The sequence below is a fragment of the Hibiscus syriacus genome, unplaced genomic scaffold, assembly GCF_006381635.1.
Source record: "Hibiscus syriacus cultivar Baekdansim isolate YM2019G1 unplaced genomic scaffold, ASM638163v2 tig00110945_pilon, whole genome shotgun sequence".
Lineage (NCBI taxonomy): Eukaryota > Viridiplantae > Streptophyta > Magnoliopsida > Malvales > Malvaceae > Hibiscus > Hibiscus syriacus.
In genome coordinates, this window is record NW_024062926.1 from 2006942 (window position 1) to 2029604 (window position 22663).

The window sequence follows — 22663 nt, forward strand, 5'->3', positions numbered from 1 at the left end:
CTCCATCTCTATCTCAATAGTCTCCTACCAATCTATTGTGTCACCCTTAAACAGGGCAGTGACACACTCTAGGTTACCCGTTGGGTAAGATGAAACTGTCTGAGGGTGTGGAATGCTTCTCTGAGACATTGGTCTGTTGTTAAGTGATCGTCATCCTTTGAACCAAAGTACTCAGTGGTCTTATATTTGCGGAGTCGCTCTATTGGGGACTCATGAGGTATAGTCACTGGCTGAGCTGGGGGTATTGGTGGGGGAGGTGATGCAGCTAAAGAACTAGGGATGGACCTAGCTATCTGTCTAAGTATGAAGGTGAGTTCCCTGAAAAAGGTCGCCTCCTCAACCCCCGTTTCTACTAGAGCCTCCTGCTGAGAGGTATTCGGGATAAACTCATCATCGGTATATGAGGCTAACGAGGCATGACTTTTATCTCTACCATCTTAAATATGCACTAGATCGTCTTCCATGAGCTCTATCTAAAATTAGAAAGAAAAGGGGGTCATCATCGTCATTCTAGTTCTTATAATACTCTTGACTCCTTAGAGGCATATACATATACGTACGCTAACTTACACTAACTCGCGGGTCTTAGGAACGACTAAACCTAGATGATATGATACCACTAACTGTAACACCTTAATCTAGCTCAACTCATAGATCCATGGATTACAATGTTACATGGGACTACCAAAATAGTGACCCAAAAATTTTCTTAAAAATTTACTTTATAAACCACTAAAAATATATCATCCATATTAAAATAAATAAATCGTGATAATAGTCTGAGTTTACAAAATAATATGGAGCTCCCAAAATATAACCAAAATAATATAGTACTGAGTACAAATCAAAGTTACGACTAAATACACATAAGGGTCCATAAATAGTACATGTCCTCTAGAGCAGACTCAATACATACTTTGATGGTCTTTGTTGGTCTGAACTGTTGCACTGGAATATCTAGTGACGATAGCTTTCCATGAACTACACCTAAGAACCTACACAGGAAAACATATTCCGAACGATGAGATTACGAGCTCAGTGCCTCACTAATAATTGTACTACACTACATGCATTCACTAAATGAGTTAGGTAGTGGCATAGGTCTGAACATGCAAAGCTATTGATTTTAACTACTAAGTAGGTATCATGGTGCAGTTGAGGGCTCTGTATCTCAGAGCTCACACACCCCTCTAGCCTTTCTGATATGTCCTCATGTATCTAGGGTAAGATCCGGAGCTACATCAAAAATGTACACCCGCCAATTTACTTCATCGAGTCTTGGGGCATCTGCAACCAGTTGGATACTAGAGTGCCTTGGCACTGACTTGGACATCCACTGACTTTGATATCATGCTAAAGAGGAACTCGTGTGTCCTGGTTGTTTCCCAAGCTTCAAATAAGGCTAGTTTTATGTGATCTTAATTGTTATTGTTTCTACTATTCTGATTTTAATTACTATTTTCACTTGAAGTCTTATTTGCTATTATTCTGAGTATATGGGGTACCTCAAATCTGATCCCTTAATCTTTTGATTATTTATCCAAATTTATTCTTGGGTACTGATACTAACCCTTTAGTATCGATACTAAACCTTTGGTATCAATACCCACCTATTGGTATCGATACCTCCTGATTGATGTGGACTACATGGTTAAGGCAGTATTGATACCCTAAGATGAGTATTGATACTCTGGTATTGGGGTATTGTACTTAACTGAGTATCGATACCAAATTTCATTTCGATGTTTTGAAAAATACCCCTATGGGGAGCATCGATACTCTATGAATGAGTATCAAAACTACCCCTTTAAAATTATCTAATTTTTCTGAATGAAGAACAGTATCAATACCATTGTTATGGGGTGCTCTGTTTTAACATGAAAATCTTATCTTTCTATCCCAAATGCCCCATTAAGGTCCCCAACTGATGATTAAGTGTTTTATGTAATATTAAGGGTCATAAAGAGTCTATAAACATGTTGAAAACACTCAAACAATGCAAATCACCATGAACATGCTTTAAGCTTATGCAACCTACCAAATCTCATTTACATGAGCTACATATAGTATAGTTGAACTAAAAATGAGTTACCTAAGTATCTAAGCTGCTGAAAGTGTCAAAGGCCCAACCCAAGGTAAATTTCTCCTTTCCCCTTGCTTTGGAACTTTCTCCAACCTCTCTTACTATACAAGAATCAAAAGCAATGGTTACTAACGTTTTTTGGATGATTAGAGGAGAATTTAAAATGTTGCTAGAGGTCTAAATCTCTTCAAAATGAACTGTAATCACTTGGGTTCCTAAAACCCCTACTAAGCCCACATTTTGATAGCTAAGGTTTAATGGTGAAGTTGAGAGCTTAAAAGAAAGCTCACGAGTTACTGATTTCGTTCCTTACCTTAGTTATGCTGAAAATTCTTGAAGGAAAATAAAGCTTCCACATTTTACTAAGGATGCTAAGGAAGAAGATGGAGAAATCTTGGGAGAATAAGACAAAACTTGGTATGGCAAAAAAATAGAAGGGAAAAACAGACGTGATATTACCCAACTTAATTGGTTTTCAGTTTTATTTTTGAACAATGGTATAACTGATTCTTTGGTCCCTCTAGTTTCATCCTAAGATTAAAAATCTCATTTGACAACTATTAGACTCAACTCAAGCCTAAATTAATTTCAATTTGGGTCAAAGCTTCTTATAAACTAGGAAATTAATTCAAGGCCCAACTCGGGTTAGCCCAAAACTAAAAAAATTATCTCATTACTCAATGATAACTGAAAAAATTGTGAAAAAACTGACATCAAAGTCTGTGATCCACAATAAGGCGGATAAGTTTGTGGATGAGCACCACCCGCTAGATAAGAAGCATATGAAGAAAATGTTGGATCAATAGACATAAGCATATAATATCCTTCAAGGGGTGTCATAAAACCCTGTGGGCTCGGTATGTAACCATGTGGGCTCAATATGTAACCATGTGGGCTCGGTATGTAATCCTGCAATGGTGGCATATGAACCGACGACGGTGGCATCTAAACCAGTGGTGTAGTCATGTAAATTGGTGGGCTTGGGATGTAACTCAGGGTGCTCATAATCGACGATGATTGTGGATGTTGTGATGGTTTCGATGATTTTGTTGAGGACAAGTCAGAATCATATACTCTTCACCCACAAGTCAGGGGAAAAAGATATTGTGATCGTGGACATTTTTCTCAATGACAATAAATTACCCCATTATGCTTCCTTAGAAAGTATGAACGACTTCCTGTTTCTATTGAACCATTCAGTATAATCATTTGAAATCGAAGAACCACTTTCCAAAACATACTGCCAAGGGCATGCGTTGATACTGGTTCTCCCACATCACTATCCAGTCTTTCTGTTTCACCATCGAATTAACATCCTTTTTTCCTTGTCTATCAATGTTATGCATACTATCGAGATTTATAAGTTTTTCAGGAATATATTGTGTGAAACCAAAATGACGAAGCACACGATCAATTGGATGCCGCTCAACAATAGCATAACAGATAAGAGACATAACCGTCAATAATACGTCTAATTGCCCACTCGAGTGAGGTGGGATGCAAGCCCTCATATCATCGTTCAAATAGGGAAACCATTGGAACTAAACAAAAATATATTTTTCTTATCAAAATTAAAATGTGATTTAATTATATAAAGATAATTAAATAAAAATAAATTTTAAAAGCGTACCTCAAAACCAGATTTTTGATCAATGAGTAATTGAATATCTTATAATTCATCAGGGATATCATAATGATTTTTTCTTGTTGATGACCACCTATTTAAATATAAAAATATGTTTCATTCTATAATCAAAAAAATTTATTTATAAATAAATTCATTACTGAAATTTCCTTAATAATAACAGGAAAACAAATTGTTCATTCACAATCAAACATAAAAAAGACATACGATATCACGCCCACGATTGGAGAAGAATGAGACAGTCACCAAAATGACTCGAAATATTAAAAATTAAAATAACATAATTTAATATTTTTATCATATTGGCAAAATGACTCGAAATATGATTTGCATCCAATCACAGCATAACACCTTCCATTTTATAACTGCAAAAAAAATAGTAATTACAATTAATTAATAAAATATTCAATAAATATATTAAAAAGAATAAAAACAAATTTATACATTCAAAAAATTTATCGATGACCAACCAACTTAAAAAAATTATAAAGAAAAAGTTGAGAGAGATTTTGTGTGTGATTAGTTTAGAGATGAGAGGGGTTGATATGGGGAAAGGGGGAGGGGATTTAGGCGGGAACAATGAGCGGGAGAGAAGGCATGCCCCCTCCAACGCGCCTTCCAACTAGCGTGAAAATTCCACGAAAAGTATCCCCTGCAACGCACCTTTCACAATGGCCACCACATCAACGTAAAGCGCATCCCTTGAAGTGCGCCTTTGTTACACATCAGCAAGGCATGTTTCACAGTATGTGCTCCCCTTATTTTATTAGAAAAGGTGCTAGTTTAGTACATAATCGAAAAATGATATTAAATCGGTTTTTTTTTATTTTTTAAGGTGACTTTTTAATAAAATTTACTTAATATTGAATAAATCAGAGAGAGATAGAAGATTAAGAAAGAGAGGATTTGGACCTTCGGGGCAGTGAATAAAAAAAGAGTGTTGCAAGTCGACATTAACATGTACCTGTCAATTGCCTTTGCCCCATCATCACCCACCTATGGCCATTAACCCCCAAGCCTCTCTCTCTCAGCAATTGCCACATCGTTTTCCCTGCATGCCCACTCACTAAAGTTGTCATCCCTGTCCTCTTCCTTCAATTTTTCATCAACAGGATTTATCCCAAAATTGACACTTTTGGATTTATCACATTACTTGAAACTAAAATTATCATCTTAAACTTTAACTCTCAATGTTTTATCCATTCATAACAAAAACTTTAAAGTATAACACTGCATTCAATTGATGTAAAGGACATGTCTTGTTGGGTCCACGAGAAGTAAACATTGAATCAAAAGCAGGAGGGTAAAAATTCTGCATTAATATGTGAGAATGGACCAACATATTAGCTATTATCATGTCCCTGGCATTTTGGTATCCCTACTACATAGTAGCAGTTATGTCCACCTACCACTATTTGAAAAATTTCTGTGCAAAGTTGCCCACCCTTTTCTCTATTTTTGGAACAAACTCTCTTTCTTTTGATGCATGAGCTCCATCAACCTAAATACAGACTCGACTCTCGACAAGGGAGCCCGGTACGGTCAACATGGAAGATATGGAAAGTTTATTCAAACAGTGGTCGTCACTTCATTCAATTTTATTTTGTTCGAATCGATTTTAGTTTAAATATTTTTCTAAACAATAACAACTGAATTTTATTAATAAAAGAATAAATAAAAATTATAACGTACCAAAATATAAAGAGAAACTTGGAGACAATAATCACCAAAATACTCGTACAAAAGTAAAAAAATTAAAACCAAAGATAAAAAGAAAATTAAAATCTTTCAATGAGAATGAAGATCAACATCAAAACTCAATAACCTTCCTAAAAACTCTGTCTCTGTCGAATGAGACGTTTGATGAAGTGATAAAAGAGTAGAGAGCAAACCAATAATATGGCAGGCTGGCCAACAACCTTTTACCAAAAGAGGGATCTAACTATACGTGATTACCGACTAACCAATCATAAAATAAATGTCGTGATGGTTTTAGTACGAGAACCAAAACGACCGCAAAAGTATGTGAAAAACATACCAACAAACCATAAGGGTTATGCCACAAGAGCAGAGAAAATGCGTGTCATAAGAGCAAAGAAAATCTCTGTCACATGGATAGAGAATCTTATTCAAAATTAAAAAGACTCAAGCAAAAAAGATAAAAGACATAATATAAAAAAACAAGATAGTCATCGACGGTCGGCAACCAACAATAAGAATGGTGTTGTCGCCGGCTAAACAAAAAATCAAAGAGAAAAAAGAACGACACAAAAACATTGAAAGAAAATTAGCTTGAAAGAAATGAATGGTAGGTTTTTCATATATTAAATTAAATTTTTTATTTATAGATTTTAGAAAATTATAATTTTCTCAATAAATGAATTTTTTTATAGAAAGTAGCTAGTTTTATTAAAAATAGAAAATATTTAGAATTACAATGAAGATTTACGAGCATAACCGTAAATGTAAACTAAATTATAATTAGGACATTTTCCTATAACCATTAACATAAAAACTAACCACCTAGATCACACGAAGACCATAAAAAGAAAAGGTTAAAAAAACCTAACTAATGCTCGAATAAAATAAAGATATGAACAAATCTGACTGTATCGACAAACGAACCACAAAAAAAATGAACTACTAAAAGCCCACCGATGACAGGGACTATATCAGTGGTGGTGTTCATGGTCGGAAAGGGTGACAGTGGTTGGTTAGGGTTAAAATTCAAGGATTTTAGAAATTTTGGAGCTTTTTTTTAATTTAAGAGAAATTAAAATTTTATATTTTTTAATATTTTTTAAAAATAAATTTTAAAATTACTTAATTGTGACATGTATCACTTAACAAATGAAATTAACGCAGTTGACAGTCTAAACACTTAAAGTGATAACGTTTATAATATTAGACATTGTAATTACTTAAAAATATTTAGACATCTATATCTAAAAATACTATAATTTAAACATTTATTTTATAATTAAGATAAAATAGTATAAATTGATTGACAAATGAACACAAATTAATATGGTTGAGTACGGACTGACTAAAGGTATTTTGATTTGACTTGTTGTAAGCAATGGAAACGTCTCTCTCATACCATTCACGGTCAAATATCAATTATCAACTTCATTATCAGGGAATGAAGGGTTCTCCTTATTACAATACGATATGTGAAAAAAACATTCAATATTTATTTTTCAAAAACAAATGTACACAAAATTTTAAATTATACTATTGTCACAAATTTAATAATTTTACAGAGTCGATCCAATAAAAAGAAGTATTACTCTTCATAAAAATATGAATTCGAAAAATTATGTTTGTAATATATATATATATATATATTATCAATAATTAAAAAGAAAAATTCTGAACAGATATTAAAAATATTATTTTGTTTTATCGGATATGAATTTCCGAGAATAATCTCTTAATACATTCATAAAAAGTTATTTCAGAACCAAAAACAAAGCATAAGCAAAGAATAAAGATTTTTGGTTAGCTAAAAAAATGAGATTAAAAAATTAATAGTTTCCTTTAAAGGTTCCTAGTTATATTCAAGCAACAGAAATTTTGTCCCTGGTTTCCTTCCTTTCAAATGTCTATACAGACCCACCTTCTCTAAGGCAACAACTCCTACATTTACACCAAAATCCTGAATAATGGAACCAATCAAACACTATAAGCAGCAAAAAAAGGATAGATGTCATGCGATTTATATGTCAATCTATTGTAATTTTGTGCAGCTTCCCCTTAATTTTACTTTTAACATGGGACCACCAGGGAAAGAGAGATTCAAATGCATGCAAGAGATGTATCCTTTCTGACCGGTCACCGCTGAGGCGGTTCTGAACCGGTTGCGCCTGAAGTGGTACATGGTCCAGTGCCATTTTCAGCAGGAGAGGTGCCCCATTTTCCTTCGGACTCCGAAGGCTCGACAATTTGGACTCCACCATCTGTTAGTCCCAATGCAAATTGATTTGGGTCGGATGGATGTGCCGCGATAACAAGTGGATAAACTCTCAAACTGTTCAAGGTTGCATTGTTAGAAACTTCAACGAAAAACTAGCCACAAATATTGGATGGAGTTGAGAACCGATTTTAGCAATGCAATCAATGTGTTTATGACTTTTAATAAGTGAAGAGAAAGGTACCTTGGATTGGGAGGTAAATATGCAGCAGAACTAATTCGACATCTCAATCTGAGCGTTGAAGCGGTAAGAACACCGACACTTCCATCTTCGAAGCTCACATATATCATTTGGCTGTCACAGGAGTATGTTGCATGCGTGATGGGACCGCTTGCTTCTCTAGGGACCCACTGTTTGAGAAAATAATTCCAAAACAATATCAACAACCTTAGAACAAATCCCAAACAACATATGTTCTATGGACAAATAGCAATCAATATACGGTTGCAAAGCAATTTCTAAAAGGACAAATTTGGCAATGCCATCACACTCCTTAGACCTTGCCACATGCATGTGGTGCTTCAAATATTGCTATCTGTGTTTCATGAAGTGCTAATGATTTAAACATAAATTTTAAGCGGTAATAATCTAGAAAATATAAATTATATGGCAAGTAAGCTTGGACACCTGCTTTAGGCATTCTAGTTTTGGTGCTTCAAATATTACTATCTGTGTTTCATGAACTGCCAGCAAATGTATCTGATCCAGGTGAAACTGAACACGAGTCTCGACATGAGGAGATGCTGCCCGAACATTAGGTATTTGCAAGAACTTACTAGTTTGCTTCTCCCATCCATCTGTGCTCCATACACAGAGCTGTAGAATAAAATAAATGTGGAATGAATACCACACGTAAATGGAAAGTCAATTCAATAACAAGTGCTAAAAATCATTTTATAGGACATGGCATAATACGTGGCAAGTCCAAAGAAATTATGCGTAGCGTTTAATATAATAACAAGACCATCAAACCATGTAGGAACGACGTCATAGCATATAATGAATTAATATGCTTTCACAAGCATGAATTTAAGATAATCATTCCCTAGTAATACGATCCATAACAAGATTAACCTGAAATACGCGAATGACTTTCAACTTCAGCTTTGACCATATCTCAAAGTATCAGTTATTCTAGTTTTTTCAAAGTGGGTTGTTAAACTGCTTTAGGATACAAGAATCAAATGTGGAAAAAAGAGTGAAATACTGTACCTGACTGTCGGCTCCAGAAGATACAAGCACGTTCAGAGTATGAGAGAAAGCAAGACCTGTTATTCTTTTCTGATGACCTTTTAACTTTGTCTTCACCTGTTTAAATAAAGCACATAGTTAATCAAATAATTCCCACTTATTTATCAACATCCAACAAAGTTAAAAAGATAATTAAAAGGACCTCATCCACCCGAACATTGTAAATTTGGATCCATGAATCATCCATGCCTATGGCAATGATATTATTGTCCTGGGGATGAAATGCAAGAAATGTAACTGCTGGTGGTGGGGGCATGAACGTTGTCATTGTCTGCATATTAAGAAAGCACAAAGAAAAATATGAAATTAAACTATGCAAACTAACGATCCTCACAAATAATAACCTTATTGTCAAGTCAGTTTCAACCTAAAATTCTAACTAATCAAATTCTCAGTAATTTAGTCCAAATTCCTTAAACTTCATGGCTATAGTATGAAAGCTTACACTTTAAATGGCCTATTTACAAGAAAATCCAGAGCTTTCCTCAGAGGGTAGTCATGTCAAAAGAATGAAACAAGTGGAGAAAGTACCAACCTTGAATGTCATCATATTGAAGAGCGATATTTTACCCCCCGATGCAGACATCACGTAAGAATCATTCTTTGAAAGTGCAAAGCATGGAACAGCATCTTCAGGATTTGTATCACTTATATCATTAGTCATTAATATTCCACTTGAAGGCTGCCATAATTGGGGTGCTACACTAGTTGTGGCCTTCAAAAGACAGGACATAGTTAATACCTAGCATAAAATAACATTGAGAAATAAAAAATAAAAATAGCATTAGGAAACCAAGCATGAGATCTAGCAAAGAGTTGTTAAAGAAATTAACACACCTTCACAGTTATGTTGCGATCACTCCTCTGCCATTTCCAGAGCTTGTGAACAGCATTACATGCTAATGCCAATATGGCAACACCAGAATTTGTATATATTAGTCTAGAAACCTGAAGTCAAACACACAAAAAAAAAATTTGATTATCCCTTTTCTATGAATAAATAAATAAGTATATATTATCAAAAAAATATTCCTTAAAGTTCAAATCACTAACTGGCTAAAGACGAAATTTATCTCAGGGTATTTTAAGCATCCACATTATTAAATAGAGTATCTCTTATGTTGATTATCATACTCTACTCAAAGAGTATAATCGCAGCCATGGATAATCCACCACCGAATCATCAAGGTTTGCTCGCCTCAACACAAGCAACAAGGTTATAGGCTTCGTTTAATGAGGGAGAGCCTACATCACAGTAGATCTACGCCAACACCCACATAATCTTCCGTCGTCACCTGTGGTAGTCGAGCCAAAACAAAACTCTGTGGACTCGCTCCAACACTGGTAATATAAATCTGAACTTGGATTCGTGACAAAAGACACCATCTCCACAAATACCACTGAGGATCCATTATTTTCATATTGAGCCAAGCCTTGTATTCCTTTCGCCTTTCGGCTGCATCAGATCAGAGAATCAGTCGCCCTTTCTAACTATCTTTGGACGTCTCTCGGATCAGAAGCTCTTCAATCACCTACATCACAGTGAATCTACGCCGAGTTTCTTCACATCGGCCGCCGTCGCAGGTGGTTTTGAGGTATAAACAACCTTGGTTGATTCGATCCTGTTCTAGTAATCCAGATCTGAGTTTGGGTCCCTTCTCCACAAATCAACCGAGATCAGTTCGGCTTGGAATGTATCGATCTCCTTCGGTAGCCACTGGATCGTCTCAGATCCAAGGTAGGTTGCTCCCGAGGTTATACAATACCTTCTCACCTTTGGGATTAGGCAACGGAGAGGCTAGACTTCGGTTAATGGCTCTACCCGAGAGATCTGACTCAAAGATGGCGACTAGGAGGAGACTACGGGTTCTCCAATCACAGTCGGATAACAAAACTTGCGTCGATTGTAACCAAAAGAATCCTCAGTGGGCTTCGATTTCCTACGGTGTTGCGAAGGAAACTGTCAATGATGGGCCTGGTAAGAATCAGAAGCAGCCATTGAGCAGCAGAGGTAGCCGGGGACAAGTGAAGTCGAGATCGAGTGAGGAAATGCATTTGAGATCTCGATTGGGGGCTTCGTCGGCGAATGAGGATACCTTTTTTGTAAGAAAAATGGCGGATAATGAATCTAGGCCTGATGGTTTGCCATCTTCACAAGGAGGGAAATATGGGATTGGGAAGCTTTCTTTAGTAGCAGCATCACCAGCTCATTTTGCCGCAGATGTTGACCACGATAGAACCAAGGAGTTCACCACAATGGGGTGTTCCGATGACAAATCTATTGAAGTAGCAAGGAGGAGGAGAATCAGGTTTCATAATTGGTGGAAGGAAGGCCACCTAAAAATCTGTAATGGGTACAAAAGTGGTTGATGCACGTTATTTATCAAAAATTTACCAGAGAAGATCCATTGGAAGATGTTTGGATCTTTATTTTGCACCCACGGTCGGGTTATTGATGTTTTCATTCCAAACAAAAGAAATTCAAAAGCGATTCGTTTTTTGGTTTCATTCGTTTTGCAACAATCGAAAAAGCAAGGAAAGCGATCTCAGAAATGTATGGAACTCATATTGACGGCAGCAAAATTAGTGTATCTTTGGCTAAATTCAAACCTCGACAGTCTTTTTGGAGAAAGACCTCGACATCTGTTCACCGTAAGTCTGGGATGGAAGTTGTTTCGAGGAATATTCATTGCGAAGTTGAAGGTGTGATGGACGAAGATAAACTTCACGTGTTGAGTAAATGTTTAGTGGAGTGGTGCAAGGACTTTATCAAAATCGGTAATCTCGCTAGTCAAATGCAAGCCAAAGGCCTCACTGGTTTCTCGTTAACGAGAGCTGCTGGAAATGTAGTACTAATGATTTTTTAAGACTGCTTTATTGAGAAGTGTGAAGAACAATAAATCAGAGACTCGCGCAAAGTGGTTCTCCAGAGTTGAAGCTTGGTCAGTGAGTTTGGTGGTGGAGTGTCGTCGAGGGTGGTTAGTTTGCGAGGGAGTTCATTTTCACGCTTGGAATTGGGATACTTTCAAAAACATTGCAGATAAGTGGGGTGTTTTATTAGCAATTGACGAAAGCTGTCAGTCATCATCATCTTTTGATCGGGTAAAAATTCAAATCCTCACCAAGGCTCATGTGAGAATTGATGAGTCGTTGGAATTGAAGGTCGGTGCTAACTCCTTCAAAATCATGGTGCATGAAATTGAGCCTTCCTTTAAACCAAAGTCTTGGGTCCCTGACGAAGTCGATACTCATTAGATCTCGTTTCTTCAATTGGGGCTTTGATTTAGTTTAAATGGTTGCAGGTGTTGGTTTTCTTTTGTGTTATGTTATTTTGCGTTGTTTTTTATCCTTTTGCTGGAGGTGTAAATTAGAAATAGGGTGATTGTCGATGGGGTTTTTTGGTTGAGGATGTGAGAGTTTTAGGTGTTTCTGGTTTGTTGTAATGATGTATTTCACCATAGGAGGATATTCCGTGTTTTCATATGCATTGGGTATTATTATTAATAAACTATGAGGTACTATTTTCTTCCTTCCAATGTTCATTAACATACTTCTTAGTATGTGGACGAATACGAAGGTAGCTTTTAATGAGACCTCCAACTTCTATCAAAAAAAATATATCTTAGGTCCCCAATTGTTAACATAACCTGAAAAATATACTAGCTGTTTACCACACAGCAGATGATAACATTTTCCATGAATAGCTTATTTTAGAAAGGGCAGAAAAAAGCGACATTCAGGGACGATTTTTACCCTCATTGCTGTCAAACTATCAGGAAGCCTTAAGGTGCGGCACTGTGATGGTTCATTGATTTCTGTAAGTTTCCAGATCCTAGATTTTTCCACCGATTCATCTGTAATTCTGGGCTTTACATCAGCCAAAATTCGAGCATCATTATTCTGGAGAGAGACAGAACAAAAAAGGTCAGATCACACATCTTTTTCATGCATAAATAATAATTTGCAAGACAGATTATATTCAAAAGATAATTTAGATTTCTACCAAATGCAATAGGGTATGATTATAAGAGAGAACTCACTGGTCCAACTATCGAAGCGATTGGTGCAGCTCGATCACCGATGGTTGTTCCGATGGTTGCATTGTTATAACCAAATGGACCAATATTAGGTGCCTGTTACATAAATCAAGCACTTAGGAAACATATTCATATAGAAGACATATACATAAATGATCTGATAGTTGTACGTAAGTGCATATTTTACCTTTACTACAGCTGGAGGAGCAACTCTAGAAGCATCAAACGAACGGTTCTCCACTGTCCGTAGCAACCTAACCCCATCTGAATTTGCTAGAATTTTAACTCCATTATCATCAGTTGAAACAGCTAATAATGTTCCTTCCTTGTTAAATCTAATGCAAGGGGAAAGCTGCATTTTGTTATAACAGAGACAGTTAGCAGGGATAGCAAGCATCAAACAGCCTAACATGAAATAAGGCATATGCTTATGTACCGGCAATCCACCACCAGCTGGAGTACTTGTTAATAGATTAAGATTGTCCATGTCCCAGAATTTGACAGTGAAATCATCACCAGCAGCCAAGACCCTATTCTTTGTCGTATCAAATTGAACAACTCCCACAGATCGCTTTCCAAGACCAAAATATGTCCGCTTGACAGCTCCTTCACTTTCATTCCATTCCACCAAGAATGATTCCCATTCTTTGTTTGTCCCGCATGAGAACAACCTATAAGTGGTCAATATAGATTGAAGGATTAATAGTACTGTTAAAGAATAAAAAGATAGGAAAAGAACAACCTCAAAAGAAGAAAGACCAGAATTGTAGAGTACAAATAAGTATGAACCTTGTTCCATCAGCACTGTATGACATGGTTGTGGATGACTGACCAGGTGCATTATAGTCAACTCTTGAACCCATATTATCATACAACCATGCCTTTATTTTCCCATCAGTTGCTGTTGAGAAAATGAACTGAAAAAACAGAAGAAAACCAAAGTGTTTAAGCATAGCAGTAAAATAAACATGCAACTTACAGGATACCAACTATTAAAAAAGTATAATTTAAAAATAATAATAAATAAATAACATCACCAAAAGAAAAGGAACTTAAATTCTTAAAGAAATAAAAAGAACCCAGAAGGGAGTTTATGGTTCTATAGTTGAAAGAAAGATTGCAATAAGTCCTAAACAGATTGTTCCATACAAGCTCAATATCCCAATATCTAAGATGATCTTGCCATGTCCTGTATTAATCTCCAGAGAAGATTTCTCCTATACAGCAGTTTTCATGATAGAACCCAAGCACGAAAATTTTCCACAAAGAAAGCTCCAGAACATTGTAAGACAATCCACTCCAAATAAGCATTCAAGGAAAATCTAAAAACAGACTTCATTAAACATAAATTCGATGCCAATGGTTCTGTTTTAACATTAAATGCATAATCATCTAATGCCATGGATTCCATCTGTTAAGATTCTGTGAATTCTGGTTAAAACTTTTGAACTTAGTTTCCTAAATAAATTATTGGTTCTTTACTTCTTTTCATAAACCAAGGGAAACGGGTTTTTTCCCCCTCATGAAATGGAAAGGAAATCTAAACAAAGGAACAAACATCAGTCTCCATGCTGTTGTTTGCTACCTGAATATTTTCCTTGTGATGAGGGCATATAGAATAGACAGGTGCTTCATGACCCTCAAAAGTATGCAGTTTAGCCCCAGAGATCGCATCCCAAACCTACAAGATATGAGACTGTTAGAAAGCGATGTCAAATAGAAAAATAAAATAAAATAAAAGAGAGATAAAGAGAGAACAAGCAACCTTAATAACCCTGTCATCGCCACAAGTGACGACACACAATTGTTTGTTTGGGTAGGAGAATGCAAGATCATTTACACTTCCAACATGAGCCTCAATCTAAAGAAAAGATAATTTAGTGAATATAATTAGGCGAAAGTAAGGCAAAATATCAGCTTAAAACTAGATTAACCTAATCAAATCGACCAATAACACAAACCTCTAAGCGGTTACGTAGATCATCACCACCATGGTAGGAGTATATGTGCACAATATGCTTGGAGTATGCAACACCTGAAATCAGGAGAAAATGTCAAATCTAGTCTTTAATTTAGTAGACTATCAGAAGTCCAATTGCTATAGCTACAAAAATTACCAAAAAGAGCTCCATCAGGGCTCCACACCACACGGTTGACTGAGACTGTACAATCCTTTGCCAAAGATGCCTGTGAGAATCAGGACCTTAACTTCAATCCAACTTTAAGAAGGACTGAATAACAACTTCATGTTTCAATAAATCTTGTTAGCGGTGAAACAAAGCAATACATGCAGAGGCATTGAACATGTTGAAAGGTCCCAGACCTTAAATGTTTTATGAGTTATCCTTTCACCACTACCTACTTCCCACACCATAATATCACCAATGTTTGTTCCCACTGAAATCATAAATCAAAATACAGAGAACACAATTAGAACACAACATGAAAGAGAAGTAAAAAACCAGAATATGAAAACCTACTCAATTCAGAGGAATGAAGTCTGAGCAGGCATGAAAACTTTTATATGCCAGTGGGTTGGCTCACCAAGAAGTAGAATTTGTTGCACTGGATGGAAATCTATGCTCTTGACAGAAGACCCCTGACTTAGAGTCATAACAACAGTCTTGGGCAAGTCATCAAGAGAGTAAGAACTCTGACCATGGGTCTGGCCGGCATATGGAACAGGCAAAATATTTACCGACAGATTATTGACCTGGTGAAGGAGCAGCTGATCAGATATCCTTCATTTATAAATATCATTTCAAAGAAAGCAGGAAGGATGATCTACACTACAAGATGGAGCAGATCTCATGCTTCCCAGACTACCAGTCATACGACTAATGGCAGAGAAACCTTTAAGGTGATATTATACAAGATAACTAAAACTCACAAAATTTCAAAACTGCATATCTACCTTTTCCCTCTTTTCAAGTGATAAAGAGAAACCAAAGACAAGGACTCCGTGACAGGAAAGTAAAGAGAATTAAGAATGGCACTCAAAGACCAAGCAAAGCAAGTAAAATTTTCTGCTCTGCCTCACTGACACTGCTATAATACATTTCCCTCATTACCCATCATTTAGGTCAGAAAAAGGGAAGCATAGAAGCCTTTGTTACTAATTAACAAAGATTTTCAACCTAGTGATAGAATGGTTAATACAAGTCTAAATGACTCGATGAATTAATTTTTTTTTATAAAAATAGGAGGCCTCGTTAAAAACCCCCTTCATAACCATCGAGCTACAAGTGTAGCTCAATTGACATTGGAAGGAGGAAAAGAGTGCCTCAATTATTTTATTGCTAGAAACTAAATACACCAGGAGTTCAATAACACCAATTACAACCAGAACAACCCGAAAACTAAAAACAAGCCCATTGCAACAGCATGACACTACCTATTTAACCTATCCCTAACTTAGCAAGTTCATTCGCTTCCTAATTAGCTACTCTCAATACATGCCTAACAATAACACCTTTCTCCACCACAATGGAAACAATGTCTTTCACCATTGAGTTGAACAGTGGGGTGCAGGAAGCAGGGCTCTTAATCCACTCCAAAGTCATCAAACAATCGGATTCTAAAATGAGCCTACAACATGCTTAACTCCCCAACTCCATGAAGAGCAGCAACTCTCTTTTAATTGCCAATAGTTTTGCCAAAACTGGAGGCCCTGCGGGATGCAGGAAGCAAGGCTCTTAATCCACTCCAAAGCCATCAAACAATCAGATTCTAAAATGAGCCTACAACACGCTGAACTCCCCGACTCCATGAAGAGCAGCAACCCTCTTTTAATTGCCAACAGTTCTGCCAAAACTGGAGGCCCTGGACCAGCACTCTCTGAAAAAGTACCCAACACCACACCGTTCTCATCTCTAAGCAACCCACCAATTCCTCCTTTCTGCCACGTCCTCTCCATGGTACCATCCACATTCAATTTAACAAAACCAGAGGGGAGTAGACCAACACACAAACCTTGAAAGAACCGACTTAGAATTCCGAACACAATCTCCTAAGGTAAGATCCCCCACTAGGCTATCAAAAAGAATTGACACCTTAGGAAATTTTGAAGAAAACTATGCTGCCACCCTATACCTTGTTAGAAAAGAAAGCAAAGCATAATCAAACTTCCCTTTATTAAACACTATTTCATGTCTCAACTTCCAGATCGACCACAATATAGCTCCTGGGATAAATCCCCAATTGGTCGATCGAGGCACGAGATAAAACCAAACAGAAAACAAAGCAGCAGGCCTCTCCGGAACAACAAAAGAAACATTCCATAACCGTAGAAAACTCACTCATAAGTCCCATGATACTTTGCATGAAACAAACAAGTGGCAAACAGATTCCAGAACCGAACCACACAATGTACAAGAAGAATCTTCAATCCCTGGAACCCCACGTTTAATTAGCTCCACTTTAACTACCACCTTCTTATTTTATTTTATTTTTTGATAGAAATAAGAGGCCTCATTAAAAACCTCCCTCTTAGTTGGCTCTTGAAAAGAGGCAACTAGCGGAAGGAGGAAAAGAGTACCTCATTTTATTGATAAGTCAAGAATTACATAAGACTACACCATTACACTTTAAACAACCATAAACAACAAAACCCAATTAGTACATCTAAAAAAAACCCAAAACATTCAACCAATCCCCTCCTTAGCTAATTTATCTGCCTCCCAATTGCAGCTCCTAGGAATCAGTCTAACAATAATCTCCCTAGCAGAAACTAAGGACCCAATTTCCCCCACCAATGAACTAAAAAACGAAGGAGCAGAAAATGGCAACAAAATCCATTCCACTACAGATTTGCAGTCACTTTCTATGATCAGTCTTCCTTTCAATGCCCAGGAAGATGAAAGAAAAAATTCAATGCCTTTTCTAATGGCTTTCAACTCAGCTAAAGGAGGAGGACCTGGACCAACACCATTAGAGAAAGTGGCTAAAGTACAACTATTAGAGTCTTTCAAAATTCCTCCGATTCCACCCTGCAGCCCATCACTTCTTACTGCACCATCCACATTAAATTTAAAAAAACCAACTGGTGGAGGAAGCCAGCATTAGACCTTCTTTCTCTTAAAGGTATGACTAGGAAGCCTGTTTACAAGAGAGGGGTCCCCAACGAGTAAATCAGCCTGAATAAACGATTCCACCCGGGGAGGAGCCACACCAATCCACACATGCCTTAACCAATGATAACTATCATCAAACCTGTCAAAAATGAGCCTTAGGCACGACTTGGTCGAGAAACAACCATCCCCTTCACCTTTCCATAACAGACTGTCTTCAAGAAGAGGTGAAGAATTAAAATTATACAACAATGAAAAAAGATCGTTCCATTATTTCATCTCCTAATCAGCTAAATTCCTACTCATAGGAATATCCCAAAACCAACCTGAGGAGCTCGATTTCCGAAAATCAACAATCTTCCCCTCTTTATTATTCGAAAGGGAAAAAATCTTGGAAAGCGCACTTTTAGTGGAATTCCATCGAGCCAAGCATCGTGCCAAAACCGAACAACTTCCCCATTCCCCACCTTCAACTGAAAATTACTCCGAAAACAAGTACCAAAATCATCATCCGAGGAACAATTTCTAACCACTCCCTTCCACATCCACGATGCTTTGCGTGGGGCCATATTCTGCCTCCAAATTGCACTCGGGTCAATCTTATTGTTGCAACAAATTACCCTCTTCCACCACGAATCCCTCTCATTTGCAAATTTCCACACTCATTTTCATAATAGCGGTCTATTCATAAGCTCCAAGTTGGGAACACCAAGCCCTCCCAAAGCCTTAGGCTTGCAAACGGTGGACTAATTTACCAAATGGATTCTGCTCTTATCAACCTAGTCCCCCATAAGAATTTCGCCATAATTGAATTTAGCCTATTTAAAACACAGCTCGGCATCCTGAAAATTGACAAGTAAATCGGCAAAGAACAAAGTACTGATTTTATCAGCACGACCCTTCCAGCAATCGACAAAGAAGATGCTTTCCACCCAGTTAATTTATTATAAAACTTCTGAATAACTGGATCTCATAATGATGTTGAATTCTTCTTCGCCTCAGGAGGCAAACCCAAATGATCCGTTGAAAAGTAACCTACTGAACACCCGATTGCAGCAACCCACTCGTTAAGCACATCTTCATTAACGTTTATTCCAAACAACCTGCTCTTAGATAAATTTAATTGCAAGCCGAACATCATTTCGAAAATCAAAAGAACTCTATTCACATTCTTCAACTCCCCAATAGAAGCGTTGTAAAAAATCAATAAATCGTCAGCGAATTGAAGATGAGACATCATAAAAGAGTTATTCTGACTTCCGAGCACAAAACTTTTAAATAGGCCCGCACTCACTGCCTTTGACAACATCAAACTCGACAGTTCGCCCACCAAATTAAATAGGAAAGGAGAAAAGGAACAACCCTGCAGAAGACCCCTAGCAATCCGAAACTCTTTCGAAGGAGAACCATTCACTAAAACTGAAATTGAAGTCGAAGACAAGCACATACTAACCCAGGATCTCCACCTCTACTCAAAACCCATACAATCCATAATTTTCAGAAGTAAATCCCAATCAATTGAGTCATATTCTCTTCTAAAATCAACCTTAAAGGCAAACCCTTTAAGACCTTTTCTTCTCCAGTATTCGATCCCCTCATTTGCAATGAAAGCGCAGTCCATAATCTGCCTCCCCCGAATGAAGGCGAATTAATATGGACCAATTATCGAGTCCATATATAACCTTAATCTTCTCGATAGAACCTTCAACAAGATCGTGTAGAGCCCTCCAACTAAGCTAATAGTCCTAAAATCCTCAATGCTTTCCGAACTAATCTTTTTTGGAATAAGAGTTATCAAAGAATGGTTAACCCCCTTCTCCCACATATTACCCAAATAGAACTCACTGAAAAATCTCATAATTTCCCCTTTTAAATTTGGCCAAAACTTTAAAAAAAAACCATACTCAACCCGTCCGGCCCCGAAGCCTTATTGTTGTTTGAAGAGGAAATAGCGCCCCAAACTTCTTCCTCCGAGAAGGCCTCTCCAAAAAGGAATTTTGATCCTCCGAAATCTTAGGAAAATTCAAATCCATTTCCCCCACCTCAATTGTAGGCTTTCTGTTATAAGCCTCTTTGAAAAAATTAACACTTGATTTAATTGCTTCAGGATCCGTCAATAGTTGTACATTCACCCTCAACGCTTTAATAGCATTAATCCTGCCTCTATTGGCCTTATATCTTAATAACATGTTAGCAAAAAGTATACCTTTACCTAATAGGTTTCATGTATCGTGCCCTGACTGAGGCCATACATGTATTTCTAAATACAAATATAGCTTCACATCTATCCCCCACGTAAATTTGATGCTTACTAAAGCAAAAGCTCTTTGAACTCAATGGAAAGATTCTACAAATAATCACCTGCATTATTATGTGCAGTAAGTCCTAATGGTCCAGCAGAAGCCACAGGGTGAGGCACAGGAGTTGGGTTAGCCATCCATCCTGCAAGGGAGGTTGAAAGTGCAGCAGGTGTGTGCTGAAAGGGCTGCAAATACATGTATATCAAATCAAAAGAAATACTCACTCCAGAAACAGATAAATTACTAATGACTTCTATTAACTTACACCGTGAGCACCCAGTGGAGGAAAAACCCCTGCCTTTGGAACAGTACTCATTAAAGGATTAGTGACCGGGGATGGAGCTTGTGCACCATTCGGTTGTCCACAACTGTGATCTACAAATAGGGTTTTGATGTCCGGATTAGACCTTGGATTCTTACAAAGTTGATGCTGCCAGTTCAAACTGCATTATATTGACGATAAATAATTGTAAGGAAGCTCACAAGAGGAAAAACGAAAGGAATCAACTATAGAATCTACACACAAGAATATAAGACCTTTGATTTATTAGCGTCCGCAATCTTGAATTCTTCAAGGTAGGAAACTGAAGCTTATCACGGAAAAGAGGGTTAGCCTCTATTAACTTCTTTAATTCAGCAAGCATTATACCCCTAGCAGATTTTGTGTCTCCGTATTTTGATAGTTGCTGGTTTTCTGTGTATTAACATTAGCCATAAAATCTCATGAACACATGGCTAACGAAGCCAAAGTAATGCCGTAATATTTAATTCATACCGGAAGTTGTCCAATGTCAACAGATGTGTAATTTCCTTAAAAAGTTCCCCGTTAAATGCAGAAAACACTTTTAGGTCCTTAACTAAAATCTCCACGGCTTTGGTACGATCCTTCCTGCATTCATTTCTAAGGAAATACAGATGGGGATAGAATCATTCCCTTTATATGGAAAATAAATCAACTCCCAAATAGGAAAAAAAATAACTCATGAGACGTGGCAAAAACGAAGTTTAAGAAAAGGGCTTAAGGGCTTACCTGTCTAGAGCTTCAAGGTACTTCTGTTTTCGAATCTCGAAGAAAATTTTCATGGAATATCTATTATCATCAACTTTTGTAAACCCTGAAAGATATTTCTCTACTTCATCCCATTCTCCATTTGTCACCATTTCCTCAAAATATTTCAAATTGAAGAAAAACCCCGACTCTTGCTCCAATCTATTAACATATTAATCAACAAATACAAAACAATATATATATAAATGAATCAACACAATGATAAATTTAAATTGAAGTCAAGGAGAAAAAAGTTCAAAGATTAAAGCATACCTGTGAACAGTGTCTTTAAATTTCTCCTCATCAAGGAATTGAAGTATAAGGAACACAAGTTCTCTGCTAAGCGAGGACATGATTGTAACTCTGTAAAAAGAAACCAACAAGACAATATAAACACAAAGAGATCTGAGCTTCTCACAATCAATTATACATCAAAACAAAACCCCAAAAAACCCTAAAGAAATTACAGTCCCACCTCATAAAATTCAACAACTCAACAATATTATCCAAACAATATAAAAGTTAAAAAAAACTATATAAATGAAAAAAACTACCAGAATAATTGCAAAGATCGAAAGAAATTTTTGGAGAAAGCGAAGAGAACGGCAGGTCGTTTCACTGCTTTCTCTTTTTTTTTCTTTCCGAGTGAAGTTTCTCTCTCTCTCTCTCTCGTTCTTCGTTGCTGTCTCTGGTGAAGTATTTATACAGAATAGAAAAAAAGGGTTCGGATTTGAACGATGAAAAAGGGCAAAAATTCAAATAAATAAATATGCCTGCATCCGACAAATTAACTAAAAACCGTAAAGGAGACGATATGAGATGATAATTAGATCTAATGATATGAATGATACGCCAAAGTGGTTATTCTGATAAGTCAAACAACTTATAGGCGTCACTAATACGCTGGATTAGTGCCCACTGCATGATTACAAAAATTTAGATTTTGTACTCAAATAGTATTTTAAGTAACATTTTTTTACGTTATTACTATAATACAGTGGCGGAGCTATATGCATTTTAGTGCCTATCCTATAATTTAAAATTAATTTATTAAGTATTCAAATATATATATATATTAAAATTAATATATATTTATTTTAATTTTTTTTCCCATCCTGAATTTATTTATGCCCAAAAATAATTAAAATGCTTATTATAAATATTATTTTTGTTTGGGTTTAAAATTCTATTCATTAAGCCGGAATCAAAATAAAACTAAAAATATATCTAGTTAAAACTCAAATCCAATATGCAAC

The 22663-nt window shown here is 36.6% G+C and overlaps 1 pseudogene; it reads right to left on the minus strand.

The window, feature by feature from the left end:
• Positions 1–7244: 7244 nt before the first annotated feature.
• On the minus strand, positions 7245–22103 carry LOC120148014 (annotated as a pseudogene).
• Positions 22104–22663: the final 560 nt, after the last annotated feature.